Genomic DNA, 20,132 nt, shown 5'->3' with positions numbered 1-20,132 from the left:
CACTTCCATCAGAGCCTCCCTACTTGTTTCCTGTGTGTATTCCTGTCTGCCTCATTAAAGCTTCTTACTTTTATGTTCTTGTTTTACTTCTTACTCTTTGTATGGGTTTTGAGCTGTATTGTTGCTTGTTCACTGTCACCAAAGTTGCCCTCTGCTTTCATAGTCCCAGTTCACCCTGGTTCCAGTTATTAAGCAAACTTGTATCACCAAAGAGATTCTTTCTTTGGATCTGCAGCTCCAGAGCTTTTGCTGCTGTAATGGCGTTTCTCATTTTTTCCTTCTCCTCCTCATCTGTCCCTGAGTTTATGTATGTACAACAGCAAAGCTGGTAAGCACTAGTTGAGCTGCAGAGGCAGAGGATCAGAGTTGCTGCATAACCACCCTTCTCCCACTGGGTCACTGGTTAGCAGTTTTGTTTACTTGGGCTTTTGAATTCCTTTGGGCTTGCCTCACATTGGATGAACTTCATGGATGCTTTGCTTTTTTTTTTTCCTCATTTAATGCTGGTTGAAGTTGAACAACCCACTTCTTGCATCTCTGCTTTGATTTACCTGTCAGAACCAGTAACAACCTGACTGTCTGTGTCAGACCTCGTCACTCCTGGAGTTGATGCAAGTTCGTATTAAGATCTGTTCCATAACAGAATTGGCTTCTAGAGTGTCTTCAATTTTGCATTTTTCTTTTAATTTCTTTTTTGAATATCCAGTTCCATTGCCACAACTGTACAAAAAGAGTAAATTATAAATGCACGAAATATAACAAGTGCCTATTTTTGCTTCCATGTTGTTTTATATGGAAACTTTTTTTACATTTCAGTCTTAAAGTTACTTGTGTTACAATGCAAATTTTAACATTTGCTTACTTCTGTAAAACGAATTTGTCATTTTTAGTTTTCTACTTGTAGTTTTCTGCCTGTGGTGAATAATTTGTGCAAGGGCTCTGCTGAATGGATTCTTTGAACTGAAGTTATTCTGAATTGAATGTAGCTCTTCTGTAGTTAAAGTTTCAACTGGAGTTTACCTTATTTTGAACAGATGTTTGCCTTATGAGATAGATAAACAAAGGAATAAAACCCTCCCCAAAAGACAGACCATGTGAAGCCTTGACTAAGAGGTTTTTACCTAGCATGAAATGAACAAGATTCACTGGGTTGCTGTCTATAGGTACCTGAAGGTGAAGTTTTTCAGATGGCAAAGTGTCCTTTCATTCACTTTGCCACTTTATTGCACAAGAACAACAACAAAAAAAAACAACCAAAAACAAAACAGAGATTAAAACTACTTTAGTAGACTCATCTTGTTGAAATCTAATGCACAAGAGCACTGAAAATTAGTTGATTGAACTCTAATTTTAAAAGTCACTGACATTATAAAAAATGTCAGAGGGCATGTCATCAGAAACAGGCTTAAAATAGGATGTCAGATGACTGCTGAAGACCTAATTCTTTTTCTGATTCTGTTCTTAATTTGTTTAGCAGTTTGCAAATGCTGAAACTACAAAGCAATTGTCAAAAAAGGATTTTTAGTAGAAATCTTACCCCCCCCCCCCCCCGCACACTCAGATGACCTGCATATAAATGGTAATGAAACAAGCAAACAAAAACCCTCTCCAGGAGGAGCTGAACTGAGCCCCAAGTGACGTAATGAACTCCCCCACCAGTTCTCTCTTTTCTCTCTTCCCTTTAAATTGCATCATTCCTTGTTCAGGGCAGTGCTTTTAGTAGGAACAATGTACTGGAGTTGAATTTCTTGTCTGATGCTGATAAGAATTAAGTCTGTTAAAAAGTTGATATAGGCAAACCAAGGAGACCCATTGTTTCATTTTCTGTTTCAGAAACATGCCCTTAGTTTGTAGGTGATGGTGTACTTTAATTAAAACAAGGCAAATGGAAATGCTCTGTGCTGATTTGGAGAAGCAGTCATAAATTTGGCAGGTGTTCAGAAGCTGTTACGAATGCATTGATGTAATAAGGAAAGCTCATTAAATCTTGGTGTGTCTACTTCAAATGGGGATAACCTGAGATTGGGAGAGGGGGAGGGCAGATGGACAGCCACACACACAGCTGATGAATATATTCTTCAGAGGAGGAAGAATAAATATATCACGAAGTAATACAAAGTCATGCTGCACATCCTAAAAGGCTCCAACTGCAGATCATGCAGATCATCCTAAAAGGCTCTAACTGCCCGTCCCACCCATGGAGAATTGAGCTTCCCAAGGAGTAGATCATCAGCAATTATGGTTTGTGTTCTGGTGTTTTAAGGAACATGGAGATTTGTGACTATTCATCTTAAAATCCAAGCTGCAAAGTGCAGAGCTATAGGAGCTTGTTAGGAGCACCTCAAGTCTCTGTGCACTTGGACAGAGGTGGGGCATTTTAAGTCCACGCAATAGCCCTCTTCCTTACTCCTGAGCCAGAGACTTTAGAGAGAATGAAGAACCAGAACAAGCCTGGTCATAGGGAGGAGCACAAATGCATATTTTAATAATGGAGGTATCAGTTTCTGTTGTGAAACCAGGTAGGGGGACAAAATTTAGCTCCTCAAAAGAAAAAAACAGTTGTGTTTTGCCTTTATGAGCTATGTGGCTACCTAGCAGACTCATCCCAAGAATATCTCCAAGTGATGAGGAAAAAGAATCAGAGTACAATTGAAAGTGCTTTTTAGTATTCTTATAGATTTTTCAGTTTCTTATGTCAGCCAAAGTAAAGAATGATTGATAGGGGAAACCTCTGTAGGGCCTATGAATTTTCCTTAGGATGCATTTCTGGAAGGGTGAGTATCAATTTCCAGCCTTTGCTTGCAGTTCTGGAGGTCTGGGGCAAGGATGGGCTTGAGCTTTGTCAGAGTTCAGGGCTGGAGCCAGTGCTGGAGTCTGAGCTGCTCTTGGGCACTTGGATCAGCTGTGCTCCGCTGTGGCACAGGGGTGACACAGAGTGGGAGGCAGAGAAAAGCTGAAGTGTGCCGCAGGGACTTGGAAAGACAGAGTACAGCAAGCCTGTTCAGATCAAGAGAAGCTGAATTGCACATGTGCCCAGCACGTGAGACACAAATAAATATAGCAGCCTGGTGAGTGCCCAGCTGGGGCGAGCTTTATTTTGCTTTTTAAAGGAATGCTGTCAATTCCTGTTTGGCTGATGAATTTTTGCTTTGTTTAAAAAGGAAAAAAAAAAAAAACAAAAAAAGGAAAGGTGGTGGTTGGTTTGTTGTTTTGTTTTTTTTTCCCCCATACAAACCAAGAGCAAGTAATTCGCAGTAAGTAGTTCGTTTTTTGGTAAAAGTTCCAGGGCAAAGGGTTTTCTTAAAACAAAAACTGCTTCCCTGTCACCTGATACTTAAATTCACTGGAGAGGAAAAGGAAAATGGCTGCACTGATTTTCATTGTCCAGCCTGAGAGGAGCACAAAAGGCTATTAGGGATAGGGTAGAAGACAGACATATTTGAGAATACTTCTCTTGACAATAATCTGAGGAGTTGTTTGCATTATGAATAAGGGAATATGTTCCTTTAAAAAACATTGTTGCTTTTTAAGTGGCTAGTTCTGCTGTAAACAAATCTTGGAAAGCGCCTGTGGAATTAGATGTATTTCAATTAAAGAACTCAAAGGAAATAGGTTTTTACCTACAGCGGAGTATGGAAATGAGGATGGGAGCATAAAGCATTTTACAAAGCAAAATGTAAGTTCCTTTGAGCAAACAGGGAAGTAACAGCTGTGAAATGTTGCTAGCAGAAATTAAATGTTGTGGCCAAAAGGTTTGTTTTCCTTTTTGCCTGTTTGCTTAGGAATAATTGTTCCGGTACAAACAATCAATCAATCTGCAAGTGTAAAGAAAGGGTCAGAGTGTCCATTTCATCAAAACAGACCAGTACATTACTTACATGCTAGATTAAATTGTCTGGATGAAGGAATGATGTAAAAATGTCATGTCTTCCGTGGATTCCTTTTCCTGTAGACAGTGACTTTTTGAATGTCTGATTGTGGTTGTTAGCAGTGCATCTTTCAGAAATGGGCAGTCACTGCCCACCAAGCAGGCCGAATTAAGGGTGTTCTGGAAGAGGCACCAGGGTGTTTAGTAAGTCAGCTCTTATTTTGTCGGAGCTCATACAACAAGATATATTGGCTTCCCTTTTCCCTTATGTATTTATTGGCTGTTAGATGCCTAGAAGGGAGGTTTAAGTGCAGTGTCCAGAGGTTTCTGTACACATATGTAAGTTGTATGAAGTTTGTGAATCCTTACTGGCATCAGAAGAACTACGTGTGACTCAAACTACACGTGTGCATAACTATTTACAGATGCAAGTCATGGTAATCTTTAAATTCAAGTTAATGAAGCTTGTGCAAGGTTTAATTTCTTTATGTGGGGCCCATAATTCTGCTGGTACTCTACAAGCTAATGCATGAGCAGCTTAAGAGCCCTGTTTGGCCCTGTCACCTTTCCACTCTGGGTACCTTTGACTGCGCTGCTCCCTTGCCCTGCTCTGCACTCTTGCAGCTTGGGCACCTGGACTAGTTCCCTATTTCTTATAAGAATTTTCCCTGCCAATGGTAATGAATTGCCAAGAACCAAAGTGTCTTCAAGGCTTACAGAACGCCTGTCAGGGACAGACGGGAGATATGCAGCTCTTTGCTACATGATGTTCTTTGCTACAGCAAATGCACTTGATTTCTGTCTTTTTAATGATTTTTAAAAAAGATTTGTTAATTGGCCACCTGCAGAAATTTGAAAACAGAAATTGGTATGAAAAAATGGGAGATTTAAAACTTGCAGAAATGGATACTTTTTAAACTTTTGTGGAGACACTTTCATAGGAACAAACTAAATGGCTGAATTGTATTTTATATTGAATCCAGTGCAAACAGGAGGTTTATGTAAATAGCAAAAATACTAGGTTCCACATATAATTGGGGCCAAAACGTTAACCTCTAGAAATAAAAAACAGAGCCAAAGTAATGGAAAGCCTAATCTGCTTTAGTACAGCATAGGAAGAATTTTGTGTTTTCTGTATGCAACAATTTGCTACTTCCAGAGCAAGTGGAAAGTGTGAAAATGTTTTGATGATTTTCCATGTCTTCAATGGAAAACAGTCTTCTGTGTTTTAGGAGTTTTTTGTTTTGTCTAAAATCAGAAAAACTCCTTGATGGTGTGATTTCAGCTTTTGGAATGTTTTCCAGATAGCCTTGGCTAGCAGAATACCAAATACATAAATGCCGAGTTTATTACAGTTAACTACATTGGTTGTTTATGACTTTGTGACTTGCACCTTATTTTCTGCAACTGTTGCCTATGCATATATTTTCAAAGAGATTTGAATGTTGAGTAATTTAGGGAGATGAAAAAAACCCTGTTTTTTGGTGGGGGCTTGTTTAGCTTTGTTTTCTCAAGTGAAAGAAGCTAAGGAAACATTTAGTCTGGCAAAGGTTCAGTCTCGCATTGCCTACCTCTTTGAATTACAGGTCCAAATTCTTCAAATTGCAGTGAGGAGGAGGGAAGGGGGGAAAACATTCTTTTTAGCTTCAGTACGAAACCCTGCAATTATGAGCTGAAGTTAGAGGAATGCATATGAAGAGTTATTTAAGTTAGAACTGAGAGTGGAAACTGATTACAACCTTGGCTATGAAGAGACTCACAGCCTTTCCATAATAAAACTCCAAATCTTGAAATTTTTGCCCCTCCACATCTGCCACTTTAATCACCTTCGACCAATGCATGAAGATTGATGTGAGAAATGGTGATCAGAGATTTCCATCCTCAATTGCTTCAGAGATGTCAACTTCTGAATATTTCACCTTTGCATTCTTGCCTCAATACTCTTGCTTGAGGGCAAAGACAAAGGGGGAAGACAGCTTTTTTGCTTGTAACAGTAGGGAGTATTTAAAGGCAAAAACCTGGAGCCCTTCTGGACCTTCACCCTGTTAATGCTGTGGACGTGGCTTCTTGGTTCAGCTCGAAGGGAAGGGTTCTCTCCTGAGTGCTCCCAGTCACACCTGTGAGTCACCTCTACACTAGGACCCCTGTCCTTTGCATCTCAGGCTGGTGTTTCAGCACCGTTGCTGCTCTGTCTATGAGATCATCTGGCCACATTGTTTACAGAAGGTTTTGCCAGCCTGCAAATACAGTGACATGGGAGGGTCAAAGTAGTCCCCCAGCCCTGGTCTCTGAACAGCTGGGAGGTGGTGATGGAAGGAGGTGCTCAGAGCAGACACAAGCAGGAACAGTCTTTACTGTCACATTGCAGGGCAAAGGAAGCAGGTTTGGTCAGATTTGATTCTTGGCAGTTTTCAGGCAGTGACTGTCCTGGTGCAGCTGAGGAGCTGTACATAGTGAATGTAATGGGTATACAGTGTCTCTTACTGCAGGTTCTTTGTGTCCAGCAGCAGAAGTGCAGGAGGGATGGGAGGGGTGGGCCAGTTGGCCCTCATTTGCTCAGCAGGGGACCCATCTCACAAGGACTTCAGCCAAATGCTGCCCTGCAAACAAAGTGTTAGGTGACTCCATGTAATGTTTTGCTTTCTTTGACATCCACATGTGGATGTTGATTTTCTCCCTTTGCTTTCTCTCTTGATGTCTATAATAGAAGAAACTACTTTATGGACTAAGCCCAGGCTGGACAATGGTTCCCCACTTAGTCTTATCAGGTGTAAACCCAAGGGAAAGAGCTTTCCTGATGAAACCCTCCTTTCTGCTGTGTGAGCATCAGTGCTGGAGGAGTGGGATCCTGTCAGTCAGTTTGGGGAAATGATGCTATTTTGTTACAGGACTTTTAAACTAATTGTACTTATCTTAGTTTCTGTGGCCTCACAATCACATGTATTGGCACAACTGAACAGATGCAAATAGCATTGAGACAGGAGGACAAGGTGATGGGAGGCTCTTACACTGACTTCATTGCACAAGAAAATGCATCTGGCAACCCAATCTTGGTCCTCTCAGTTTTTCTGACTTTGGGAGCCTGGTAACTCAGAGTTGGCCACTACTTCCTCATTTTATCAGTCATGAGCAACAGAGAAGAGATTAAGGCAATAACAACAGCTGTCAGAATATAGCCCTTTTAGTGGTATATTGGAAAGGAAGTTTGGCTTGTGTTAGTCTCAACTGAGAATTCATCAGCGAATGCTGGGAAAGATGAAGAAATGAGTGTGCAGCAGTGTCTGTTCCCTAGTTTGCTGTAAACCATATGTCTATTGGTAGCATACACAAATACTGAGTAGGTGAATAGGTGACTCATATTCAGTTGGCCAGATATTATGATTACCAGCACTACTCAGTAATGCAAGCTCTGCCAAATAACTTTCAGGCACTTAGCACCTGTGGATGCTGTCCCTGTCATCATGCCAGAGCTGACTGCCATCTGAATAACAGCAGCTCCTGCCCATTGGTGTTGTCTGTGTGTCTTGCTGAGCCAAGCTTAATGCACACAGGAACTGTTTTACCTACAAATGAAGTAGAGCCACTCTGCTTGGTATTGCTGTGTGTTCCTGTACCACACAACAGTGCAGGCAATAAGAAAGAGACTATTTCTCATTGAACTGCAGGTAACACAAATGCAATTAGCTGTACTGGTATTTGGCCAGCGAAAATACAGGAACATTCTTGGAAGCTGGAGAGTTAATGATGTTAAATCTTCATGAGCGGCCAAAGTGTGTCCTCTCCTACCACTTTCTTTTTGCCTGCCTTAATGTATAACTTTCTACATTTGAATTGTAGGTAATTAAGCTGGACTCCTCCATGCGGAAATGTCACACTTACCACCTATAGGCTTCCTATCTCCAGCTTTAAAAGGAATTATTCTTCCTGCAGCTCCTGCTGCTCCTGTGTTCCACTCTTATTAACCTTGTGGCCACAAAGAACAGTGTCTCCTGTGTTTTCATTAGATCTGCCTTCTAAAGAAATGCAACCAGAAACCAAAGGAAAATATTCCAAGTAAAGATTTTAATTCTTTCACTTGTGGAGTGAGGTGACAATTGAGAAAGGATCCCTCTACCTCTTGTGGTCTCCTCTGACCTGGTCCTTCTCTTGAATCTGTCACAGCCATGTTTTCCTGATTTGTCTCTCAGCAAGGAAGCAATTGTAGATATACACTCCTGCCATCATTCAGTCTCACATTTCATAGCAACCCTGATTTGATACAGTCATAGAACTAAAGAGTATTTTCACCTAGCTAGGGACTTGGAAGGCTTTGCATAATAGCAGTGCACTTCTTAGTGGCTAAATCTTAACTACAGCTTCAGGGAACCCTGTGTGGTGGCACTGGACAGCACGGACAATGCTCGTCCATGAATTCAGGTCCCAGAGCTGAGCCAGAGAAACTATTGCATCCATTTGAACAAGAGAATCCATCAAAACACAGTGTAATACATTATACATTCAGATCCCTTCACGCATTGCAGCACTTTGCTGGCGCTTCTGCATTGCTCAGTGCCCATTCTGCAAGATGTGCAGATGTGCTGTGGTGAAACTACGGAACCATTGGATCCACAGTGGATGCCAGGAGGACACTGATTAAGCATTGTGAAATGGTCAGATATTCCACCTTTCTGGATACAGCACGGAAACTCCTGGCCTGACTCTTTTGATTTTGACAAAAAATTAAATACCATTAGAGAGAGTTAAAAAAGGGCATATGTAAACTGAAGTTGTTTTTGGAGCCACTAGAAGTTGTTCTCCTTGAAGAGTTTACACAAGCAAGATTGTCAGATCACTTAAATAAGCTGTAGCCATTTATGCTTGAATTGAGTATTTAAATCATTACCAAATCAGAAAGAGATGGTTTGGTAGCTGCTTTTCTCAGATTTAGAAATTATATTTCAGGATGCCAGGTGATAAGAAACAGTGCCCAAAGTATTCAGTAAGGGCCTGTTTGCTCTCATCTCGAGGAGTTACGTGTCTGGAGGCACAGGAACATCCTTTCCCTTGGCAGGGCACAGGGCACAAATCAACAGATTCTTGGGGGCTGTACATTCTCACCTGCTGGCCCAGACTATGCAACCATGCACTGCTGAGAACTTCAAAGGACACCGCCTCGCTCACAAGGGAGATTAAATTATAACTGGGTAGCTAAAATTTTGGTATGGAGCTTGTTTCCACAATTTTTTCCCCCACAGTTTGGGTGGAGGGTGATCTATGGGCTAGGATGGCTGCAAGAACTTGTCCTCTCCTCTCCCTGGTGCTGCTGCCTGCTCTGTGGCAGTGAGCAGCTGCCCAGCATTCCCTACCCACTTGGGGCCTGCTCTTTCCACCATGCTTGCACAGGGCAAATGCTGCACCGGGTATGCAAAGCAGAGGCACAAGGAGCGCTGTTTGGTTTCCTGCCTTCTGATGTTAAAAGCTTCTTCCCTAGAAAATGTTTTCTCTTCCCTCGGGGGCCTTCTCTCATCAACCGAGAACAGGACTTACAAAGGCACACGACTGATTTTTAGATCTTAATAATAAACAGTTAGCAAGGCTTTGGTATGTACTGTGCTCAGCAGCCCTGGGATGTGTAGAGATACTGTGTTTCATCACCAATTCCACAAGATAATGAAGTCCCAATTCCCCCTTGTAGCTGTGAGGATGTACAATCTTTCTGGTTTACTTAGATTGTCCAAGAGGATGAAGGGAGCCAGCAGTAGTGCACAGCTGCAGTCAGCATCTCAACCCAGAAAGCCTCTCCCCCATGCTGAGAGAAGCACTGCCTCTCATCTGCTTCTACATTTTTCTGTGCAGTAGAGGTGTTTCAGGCATTGTGGGTGTGGATATGGGATATGGTGGAGCCTAAAAGTATGAGATGAGGACAGGAAGATGACATCCACGCTGCTGCAGTGCTGCATCACTTATTGTGGTTTCTCTGTTGGTATAGGCAAACACCCAGCCCCAGATTGCCTACATCTTGCACTGAGATCCCTGAATATGGGGAGCTGTTATAGTTGCTTCCTCTCCTTATGAATTGCAGGATGAACCTGCTCCAGAGAGAATAAGTTATTCTGAAGTGGGATTTTCCCTTGTAGGCATGCTCTAGTCATGAGTAGGGAATACCACATCTTGCACACCCAGCTTACATGTTCTCATCCAGTTCCACAGCCAGCTGTGACCATTCCATGTCAGTGACAGGCTGTGGTTAAGCTGTTCATTCCAGGAAGCCCAGTATGTGTGTGGGGTAAGCAGTGCTTGTCCTCTGACCTTCAGAGACCTGAGGAGGAAGGAACTCAGTGGAAGGTTTGAGGTGGGCTGGTGGCTTGACAAGAAAGAATTTTAGCAGTAATAATTTATGTACAAAAGAGGACACTGAGGGAGTGGTTGTGATGATCTGAGAAGGGAATTTGGTGATCAAGGTTCAGGTAGAGAGAGTGCCTGTTATTTTAGAGAGAGAGAAAACAAGGATGAAGCTATTTTTAAGAACAACATGTCCAGGCAAGTGGATGACAGTCGTACCTCACAGCAGAAATTCTCATGCTGAAGTGCAAATGCTGCTGAGCTTGTGCTGCCAGCCTAATGAGCAGAGGAACATGATGAGCCAACTACAGTAAAATAGGGATTTAAATAGCATGGTTCCCAAGGGATTTAAATAGGAGAGAGGAACCGTACAGGAGTGGATGACAGAGAGAGTGCCTTTTGTGGGGTTAAGTCCCTCATTCACCTTTCCACATAGAGGGCGTTAGAGCCAATAACAAGCGGAAAAGGAGGTAGACAGTGGTGTCTGTTTGGTGTTTTCTGGTGGGAAAGCTGAACCAAAGCCCCGTATTAGCCCTGTTTGAGAGCTGCCTAATCAAACTTGGTGAGGAAAGTGTTGGTCCTGTTTCTTTTGTCTGAGAAGCACGTCTGGAGTTGCCATTGCTTCTGTTTATGTCATTCTGCCAGGGGCAGGCTGTCTGGGGTGGACATTCAATTTCTACTCACACTAGAAGGAAAAGCAGATCTTCGAAGCCTTACACTTTGTTTCCTTGCAGACTTTTCCCCTCATTCTCTGTCCTTTGCTTTGGATCACAAAAGATAGTGAGACAGAAAGAAAAAAAAGGAAAAAAACAAAAAGCCCATCACATCTGTTTAAACTTAATGTCCCCACTTCCCTAGTTTGAACTTTGTGAAGACTCTCCAGAAAACATAGCTGTGTCAGCCAGGGCAAGCCCTCCAAAGTGAGCTCAGCTCCAGAAGCTCTGAGGTAGGGGAATTATGTTATGGTCCTGCCTCCCAGAGGGATGTGCTGGTAAGTGCCATGGTAATTGTGTTTGTTATTTACAGCGTCTGGATTCATTACATTAGATACAGGTAACAGGCAACTGCAACTTGTCATTTAAGATGCTCCATGAGTCTTCCTCCCTTTCCCTGGCCCTGCTATCGGCACACATGGCTTCAGGAGCCCTCTGCAGTAGCATTGTGTGAGACTCTGGCTCTTGGGTTTCAGAGGGCCCGTTCTGAAATGCAACATAGGCAGTCAAGATCTCCAGAACTTGGAGAGTTCACAGGCAGACAATGGGAAAGAGCTGTTTGTGAGTCCACGTTTATCAAAAACCTGACCCAAAGGGAGAGAGTTAGGTTGAATGAGTAGCTTAGCCATGAGAGGTTGTTTCTCCACCGACTGTAGACTGGCAGGCCAAACTTTGGCTCCTTTGAGATTACAGTGAATAGCCAAGCACTTTCATGTTTAAGGACTTTGATGACTCTGCTGAGTCCCCTGCTGCTGTCAGATGGGACCCCAAGGCTTGTCAACATGACTGATCGCCATGTTACATCTCTCTGCATATGAGTCAGATGCCTTGTGATCATTTGGGTGAGCTTCACTGCACAGCCCTGCCTGAGGTGATGGTGTGGCCGAGAAGGCAGAACAAGAAGCTGTGTCACTAGCTTGGGAGCTGTGAAGCTGTCAAATGACTCAACACTCACCCGTCTTGGTGGCAAGAGCAGCACGACAGTGCCTGTGGGACATCAGGGTTCAGGCAGTTGTCACCACAGAAAAGTAGGGCTGGTCTTGGACCTTTTCCCTTGATGACAGCTAACCCAGGGGGACCAGGTGGTCTGGCAATGACACAGGTCCAAGTATGGCTCCTGCAACCATGTGGTATCATGCTGTGGTTCCTTTGAGATAGTACTGTGATCACTGATGATGGCTTTTGTGGTCAATAAAGGAGTAAGTCTTCCCTCACCAGTGAAAAGAATGTCCTCCATCTTGTCCTGGTGAGGCTTTCTGCTCTCCTGCTCTGTCTGCCAGATCTCTTGGTTTGGCCCTGCACATGGGATTTGCACTGATTTTAACTGGGTTGACTTAGGAACAGAGTTAGTTCAACTGCTGGAACAGGTTGGTGGAGTCTCTTGGTTTCGGTTGGGGAAACCCATGTCAGTGTTACCCGTGCACATCAAACTAGTACTAGAACCTCTTTAATCCAAAGCATAAGCAGATGAGCAAGGAGTCAAATCAAATTTAGCAGACCGTTTCAGAAAATTATTTTCTTAAACTGGTACAGTTCCTGTGTGTGCATTGAACCAGAGATGAAGTGATTGTTAAAACCACTATAGTTAAACTCATATAAATTTGAGTGCGGCAGGTTTTTACGAATGCATTTGTGTGGATCAATTAGAGTGTTAACTCAACAAAAGCATTTTGCAGAGCACAAAAAAATAAGTTAATATGCTAGATGTTGGTTATGGGCCAGTATTTAACAGGTTCACCTGTTTGTAAAGGCATAGCCAGGCATTTGGTGTGGGACACTGCCATTTGTTCCATCTCAGGGACACTCAGGTCTGCATCTAACCAGCCTTTCAACATCGGCAGGTCGTCTTGCTGAGGCATTAGCCCTCTCCCATCTGTAGTTGAAAGTGATTCAAATGGGATTTTTTTCCCAAGTTGACTCTGTTTGAGTGACTGATGGGGCACTGGGATGGTTCTTCTTTCTAGAGGAGTCCAAGACTTTCAAAGGCCAGTCTCACACCTGACAGCTTTCTCAAACTCAAAATAATAAGGACGGTTTCCGTACCAACTTGAAAATACCAACCTTTTCCTAAAGGAGACTCCAGCGGGAGTGCAAACGAGACTGTAGCTCATCTTTAATAATGCTACTTTTAAAAATAAATCATGTTTTATGGATCTAAACTTAGCCTCTCTAGATAAGCGAGTCCTGGGGCCGCTGGTGATTAATATGCAGCACTGGAGCGTGGCCCAGCGGGGCCCTGATTAATAGCGATGACATCATGACTTTTAAACATTCTGTTAATGCCGGCCCTGGTGACAAATGGGGACGCGCGGCATCGCTTCCCGTGGCATTTGCATCTCCGGAGCAAGGGCTGGGAGCAGCGCCCTCTCACCTCCCCTGGGCCAGTCGGGGGGGCCTGGTGCTGCCTGCCCTACTGACCTGCACCTGCCCCCGGGGCTGGGAACTATGGGCCTGGGAGTTGTGTCCCGGGATGTGGCACTGTCACAGTCACCCCATCCTTGTTCAGAGGCTTATGTGAGTCCCTGGAGGGAGAGGCAGGTATGCTGGGGCTTTTTACACACACTATCAACCCGCAGCTTTTTCTGCCACCCTACCCTTCAGGGAGCTTGCTCATATGCTCCTGCTCCCTGCTACAGTCCTCCCTGAGTTTTAGGAGGCTGGTGTCCTGCAACCCTGACATAGCATGGGCCCTTAGCAGGTGTGAAACATGTTTCTCAACTGTTTAAGATTTTGCTAAGAATTTTTGCCTCGTTTCCAAATAAATTCTCTTCCACCATCCCATCAGCACCAGTGAGAAAGATATTGTTTGAAACACTCTCTTTTTGCATTCAAATGATAACCCCATGAATCCAGATCTCATTTGGTATCCAAAAGTAATCCCAGAAGGGTTTTAGACAGTTTGAGTTTCTACAATACAATTTCACCTTTGCAGTGATCTCTATGCCACACTAACGTGTAGCGTGGGGACCAAATATGTGAGAAGTTCTGAACCAGGAAAAATCTGATGAGACTCACTGGTTGTGCTGGGATGGGGGCTTTGTGAGGCACTGCCCTGTAGTCTCAAAGTTGTTAAAAGATTCACAAAAAGCTGATGGTTGGAGACTGTTTTATTAAAGTTATATTTGGTCTACTGCCATCTCTTTGAACCTTCCTATATCAAATGACCGTGCTGCATTTTTAAGAGCTTTTCTTGTTGAGTATATAGGTTGCTTTGGACTTGATCAGTGTGTAGAGAGGGTTTTTTTATTCCTAAGCGCCTCCCTCTGAAACGCAAGATATCTAACTGTAATGCAGTGCCATACAGAGCGCATGTTTTATGATCTTAAAGGTCTGAGAATATAAAAAGTGTTGTAAATATATAACCTCTGAGCTAGTCAGCATCAGCCAGGAAAGTATCCCCCCTCCCCTTCAGCCTGATTAGGGGAATGCAGACACGCTCCCTGTCAGAGAAATCTTTGCTTGGTGGCATCATCTGTTCTGCAGTGTTTTCACCCTTGCAGCAAATCCTCTCACCCGTTCTCCAGTCAGTCTTGTTCTTTGCACTTTCAAAGCCTTTGTCACCCCACCTTTAATGCGTGCTCCTTGTGCAGTGATGAAGCACATCTTGGAGTGAAGGATGGGATCAGGGGCATCTATTTTTGTGTCTCAGCCACGGACTTGTGTGTACTTGGTTTCTCTGTGCTTGCTCCTCAGCGTCAGGAACAAATTGGTATTTGTCATAAGCTCTTTTGATCCTTGAAGAAAATGAAGGGCCATTTAACATTTTTAGAGTAATAATAATAATAGAGGAAAAGGGATATCTTCTGGCATCTGAGAACAGCAGGTTATTTGTTTAAGAGCATGCTTTAGAACAACAGCAAAGAGGACCTTTAATCTCAGAATTTCAAGGCACCTTGTAAACTATGAACATTGATTCTCCTTCTTGTTATTCCTTGTGGGCATTTTACCTTTATAAAATAGAGCAACATTCCTATCCTGATGATCTTGCAGCAAGAACAAACGAATATTAGAGAGAACTAAGGCCAAATGCAAGCAGGATTCGGGTGGCAAACACAACCAGGGAGTGTGCTGGGAATGGGTGGTTTATGTTCAGGATATCTCACCCATGGGGACATCATTCTGGGTAAGTCAGCCTCATGGACACCTGTGAAAAGAAATTTATCCTGCCCTGGGGAAGCTGACTAGTGGGGCATGTAAATGAGGTTGGTCACTCTATAAATTCTCTTTGAGAAATTTCTCTTTTAACCTGACAAGGAGGCAAGTGGGTGAGTGTTGTTGAATCATGGAGGGGTCAAGCAGCAGCCAGGGGAGTTTTACATTGGTACCATTAGCTAAAGATTTCCTGCTGGAAGAGGGTTCCAAGTTTGCCTCCATAAGTGTGTGCCTGTTGTGTCATCTCTACACTGGTAATGTTAAATGTGCTTTTCTTTTTGATTTTTTTTCTTCCAGTTTCTATAAAGTAAGCTCTGAAAACCAATCTGAGCTGTACTGAAATTTTGGGTTCTTTTGTTTCTCTGCATTTTGATTGGATTATGTCCCTGACATTATTGCCAAGAAGTTAAATAATACATCTAGAGATGGAGAAAACTGAATAATGCAGCTCTGCAGCTTATAGCTTTTCTAGTGCTGTGCCAGAGAGCTTTTTGAGTTGAGAATTGTGACTGGCAGGCAAATTTAGACAAAAATGTTTTGGAAATGATCTTTTTTTCTTTTCTCTATTTTTAACTGATAAGGACCAAAATGTACTGCTGAGAGCTGTAACATTCATGGCAAAATAGCCACAGAGATTCAGAAAAAATAAGCACAGATAAGTAGGAAACTTGTATTCTTAACGAGCGCCTGCAGTTGCAGACCATGGGTTATTCAGAAAGCACGGGCTGTGCCACTCCATAGGAAATGAGCTGGACACACCTGACTCAGCTGGAGCCTTGTGCAAGATCAGATGATAAAGGAAACTCAGACTGAGCTTCAGATTGATGGAGGACTCCCTCAGCACCTATGGAAAAGGTGGAAGGACTTCCATTACCATGGATGAATTTTGACAGCCGGACCAAATCAAATTTGGCAACTCCAGTTCCAACCCCTTGCCTTCAGTTTGCAAGTCCTGCAACCTTTTTCCAGTCTGCTTCTCTCTGCAGCACCATGTTTGCAGTGAACACTGGAGTCTGGGCTTAGACTATCTCTGTTTGTACTTGTCCTCTCTCTGTCCCTGAGTGGTGTGTAGAGTCAAGGGCAATTGAGTTTGGTTCTTGGATGCTTCCTGGGTCTGTGTGACAGCAGGGATATCTTCCTAAACCTTTTTATCATCCATGGGTCCCCTCTTTACTGCTTGCTGTGCTATCCCCAAGCTCGTTTAGGAAGCTACCTGCCAAACTTCAGTCAGAGAAACCGGGCGAACTCATCCTTGCTCTTTTGCCTATGGGAAGAGAAAGAGCTAATAAGGCCCCACCAAAGCAGAGTAAACAGAAGCCATTATTTTATGTCCAGGCCTTGCTGGGTAATAATGATCTGCCTTTAACCACCCACTCGTGCTACTGCTTATCCCCTTGTTTGTTCATGACCTTCACTCATTGTATCCTGTTGATTTGAGCTTGTATACTCCTGACACAGAGGAGCCAAATCTTCATTCATTCGTGGTAAATGCCTTTCACACTCAGGGCACTTGAAATTAAATAATCAGCCATGAAACAAAAGGCCCCAAATGGGCACACAGGCACATTGTCTCTTTTATTTGCAGATAAGTTCTATCTAAAAGCCAGCAATGTGTGGTGCTCCTTGCTGCTTTTTTAGTTTAAAACAGATGTTATATACAGTATTAGAAACCATATCCTTGCAGTCAGTGATGCAATGAGGGCAGGAAGTGAGAAGTGAGGAGCTGAGATATCTCCTGCTTTCCATTAGGTGAGGCTTTGGAGAAGGGAGAAGTGTGGAGTGAGGGCTTTGCCTTCAAGAAGGCTTTTGTGCCTTTTGAGGTTGGGTGTGGGTTGTATGTGGAAGGGAGGTATTGAGGGGAAGAGATGAAGGTTTTAGTTCTCTGTGTTGGGTCTACTCAGCATGGGTCAGTGGAGGTGTGAGGTGTGCTAGACTGTGGAGGGCAGCATGTCTGTGCTGGAGGTGAGAGAAGAGTCTATGGATTATGTGATGATGTTTGGTGTTCAAAGAAGTCAACATTGTCCTCTCAGGTGTATGAGAAACTGCAAGAGATCCAGGCATATACTTGCACCCAGGATATTTGTACCCGCTCTTTTCTTCCATCGAGTTTTTGGGAGAAAGCCCTGGAAAAATGCATTTGCTATTCCTGCTGAAGAAAAACCATCTGAGAAAAGTCCCATGGAGCATCCTGACCATGGGTGAGACATCTTTGAGAGGGCAACATGTAGCAGCACAGTGAATTCCTGCCATTTTATTTCTCTTATTGGGAGCAGATAAATGCATTTTATTTAGAATTTTGAAAAGATGGGAAGTACTCTGGGTTTGCGTGCATGCACCTGAATCTCCCCTAGGATCACTGTAAGCGACTGTTAGGCATGTGCAGCTGGAAGATAACATGCTCATCTCCTCTGCTGAGGGCAGGCGGTGGCAGCCGGGCTGGCAAGCCCAGGTTATCTGTTACCAGCACACCGCTTGCTGCGTCTCTCCTCTCTTCCCACCTGGTTCCAGCCAATTCCATGTGAAACGCACTACATAAACACTTGCAGCTGTAATTTAGTCCATCAACCCCTCTGAGCCTGCAGGATCTGGCCATGGAGCAGAGGGAATCCCACGCAATGGCAGATGGCGGAACAAATTATCCAAGTCTGCCAGATAGAGTGAGGTTTGGCAGTGTCCAGCAGTCCCAAAAAAGGTCCAGTTTTCTATGGAGCAACTTTCGGGTTTCTGTTTACTTGACAGAAATGGCAGCCAGGGGTTGTTCTTCCCTTCCTTTATTTGCCACTCCTGAGAGACTTGTAGAAGCCCTTCAGGAGGTCTGTGAGTGGGTCCCAGGATGCTCAGTGTGTCAGTGGTACACTTCAACAGAAAGATCAGCTGTGCTTATTTGGCAGAGGAATCTCAGAAACCCATGTTAGTGAGTAGCAAGGGAGGGGAGGTATTTATCTGCAGGGGGGCAGTTGGTATTACTTCTGGGTTCACTGTAGATTATTATTTAGATATCAAAGGACTTGGTGAACAACATTCACTTCCCCATGTTGCATACTATTCAGGTTGTCACTGTGTGGAGTAACACCTTTCCAAGTGGAGAAGTGGTTGGTCTTATTCAGATATGGTCTTAGCACAGTCATCTCCCACCACAGAAAAGATTATACTTGCAACATACAAGGAAACAGCAATAAATAGAAAGGCAGGTTGGAGTTTCACTCCCCCAAAGAAGACCAGAGGCTTTTTATGTGGATAGGGAGGAGGAAATCCACTCCTAGCTCTGTTGATAGAGTCAAATAATGTTTTTTCTTGAAATTAGCAAGTAAAAAAATGGGAGTTGTCCATGGAATCCCCTCAGGCAGCCTTTTAAATCTGAACTATAGGCTCCAAAAATGTCAATTTATTCTTTTTATCAGCATTTTAGCTGTGTTTTCTTTGGGGTTTTTAGAAGAAAGGAAAAAAAAAGGAAGTGAGTAAGAGAGGGAAAGGAAGAAAAAAAGAAGGAAGGAAAAGAAAGGAGGGAGAAGGAAGGGAGAAAGAAAGACAAAGAAAGAGGAAGAAAGTAATAAGAAAGGAAAGATCAAACTACACTAGAAGAATATTAAGGTTTGATAAGGCACAGATAAGTCATGGAGCTGAGGAAACTTACCTCACTCATTCTGTATGCTGCATAAGTTATGAAGAAAAGTGAGTGCCACAATGTATCTTGTTATTTAAGGAATAAGATGAAGGCTGTGCCATATAGTTCTAGCATTTCCTTGCATTAGCATACTGTGCAGCCATCACATGTTCAGTGTATTTGTTTAGTAGGTTTTTTTTTCTTTTTAAATGAATTTTGCAGGTTGGGTCCTTTCTTAGTAAAGATGTTCTGTATTCCATAACTTTTTGTGAAAACTGCTGCATAATGCCAAATTTCAGCATAGCAGAGCCCTGAGATGATGAATGAATTACAGAATGGTTGGGTTTGGAAAGGACTTCTTGAGACTATTATGTCTGACACTATTGTTCAAGCAGCGTCAGCTGGAGCAGGCTGCTCAGGACCATATCCAGTTGGCTTTTGAGTATCTCCACAGATGGAGACTCTACAACCTGTCTGGACAACCTGTTCCTGTGTTTGACCACTCTCATAGTATAAAAGTGTCTTTCTATGTTCAGGTGGAATTTCTGGCACTTTAGTTAATGTTTTTAAATTAAGGAGGTACCGCTGACGGGCCCCACCTTTCCGATTCTTTCTGAGAGGAGTGGAAGAAATAGCAGTATCTTCGAAATGAAAGGTGGGAAGACAACCCAGAAGGATTCCTTTACACACTTATTTTAGCTTAGAAAAGTGATGGGAGAGACCATCTGGAGAAAGCAGGAACTAATTTGACAGGGTAGAACATGCCTTCATCTGAAAAGTTTGATCCACAGTTAGCTTTTAAGTGCCTTGAGGCTTGTGTTCTAATCAGAGCTTTGCATTTCATTTGTAATGAAGGCAAACAGGTGCCAGCTGTAAAATTTATTCCTGGATCTGGACTCAAGATTTTTATCCTCCTCAACTTTTCAGAAGTTTTGATTCAGATTTTATTTTTGCTTTTCCTCTTTCCCTCTCTGGCTAAGTGGAAATGTCTGAGCCTTAATTTGAGGTCTCTGAGAAGTCTGGAAAGGAGAGGGATCTGCACTGACACGCATCACCAGGGTGGATGCAGCTCAGGAGGAACCAAACAGCTTCGGTGCACCACAGAGAAGGATCTGGGCTTCTTGAGACCTTGTTCAAACTGAACCTTTAAGCAGGATGATTGCCCATCAATAAAGAAGAGACCATAGAGAACCACCACCTGGTTCTTAACAGTGTGATGGGATATTCATGACACTATAATAGGATTTTGGTGAAATGTGATATTTTATTCTTGTTACTGGAATACAGCAGGGGCCCTTTAAATCAGACAAATTGATTTTAGAATAGGGTTTGTTAGAACCTTTCAGTCCCCCAATCGATGTAAATGGGCAAATATCATTCTCTTTAAATCCAGTTCCCTGAGTCACAGCTGTGCCGGACACACACTGGAGAAGCAAGGAGAACACCCCTGTGCACCATTAAAGCAGAGAAAACC

The 20,132-nt window shown here is 43.2% G+C and overlaps 1 long non-coding RNA gene across 1 annotated transcript; it reads right to left on the bottom strand.

Annotated features, from left to right (window-relative positions):
• Positions 1-649: 649 nt before the first annotated feature.
• On the bottom strand, positions 650-5,522 carry LOC120323262. Its single transcript, XR_005563569.1, has 3 exons — positions 5,440-5,522; positions 3,879-4,048; positions 650-720 (listed from the first exon to the last, which is right to left on the bottom strand). It is a non-coding gene; the product is annotated as an uncharacterized LOC120323262 (long non-coding RNA).
• Between the last annotated feature and the right edge of the window lie 14,610 nt (positions 5,523-20,132).

This window comes from Pipra filicauda, unplaced genomic scaffold, assembly GCF_003945595.2.
Source record: "Pipra filicauda isolate LSUMZ 115617 unplaced genomic scaffold, ASM394559v2 scaffold220_size1292976_pilon, whole genome shotgun sequence".
Lineage (NCBI taxonomy): Eukaryota > Metazoa > Chordata > Aves > Passeriformes > Pipridae > Pipra > Pipra filicauda.
Note: the sequence above shows the minus strand (reverse complement) of the source record. Positions and strands in the feature narration are given on the sequence as shown.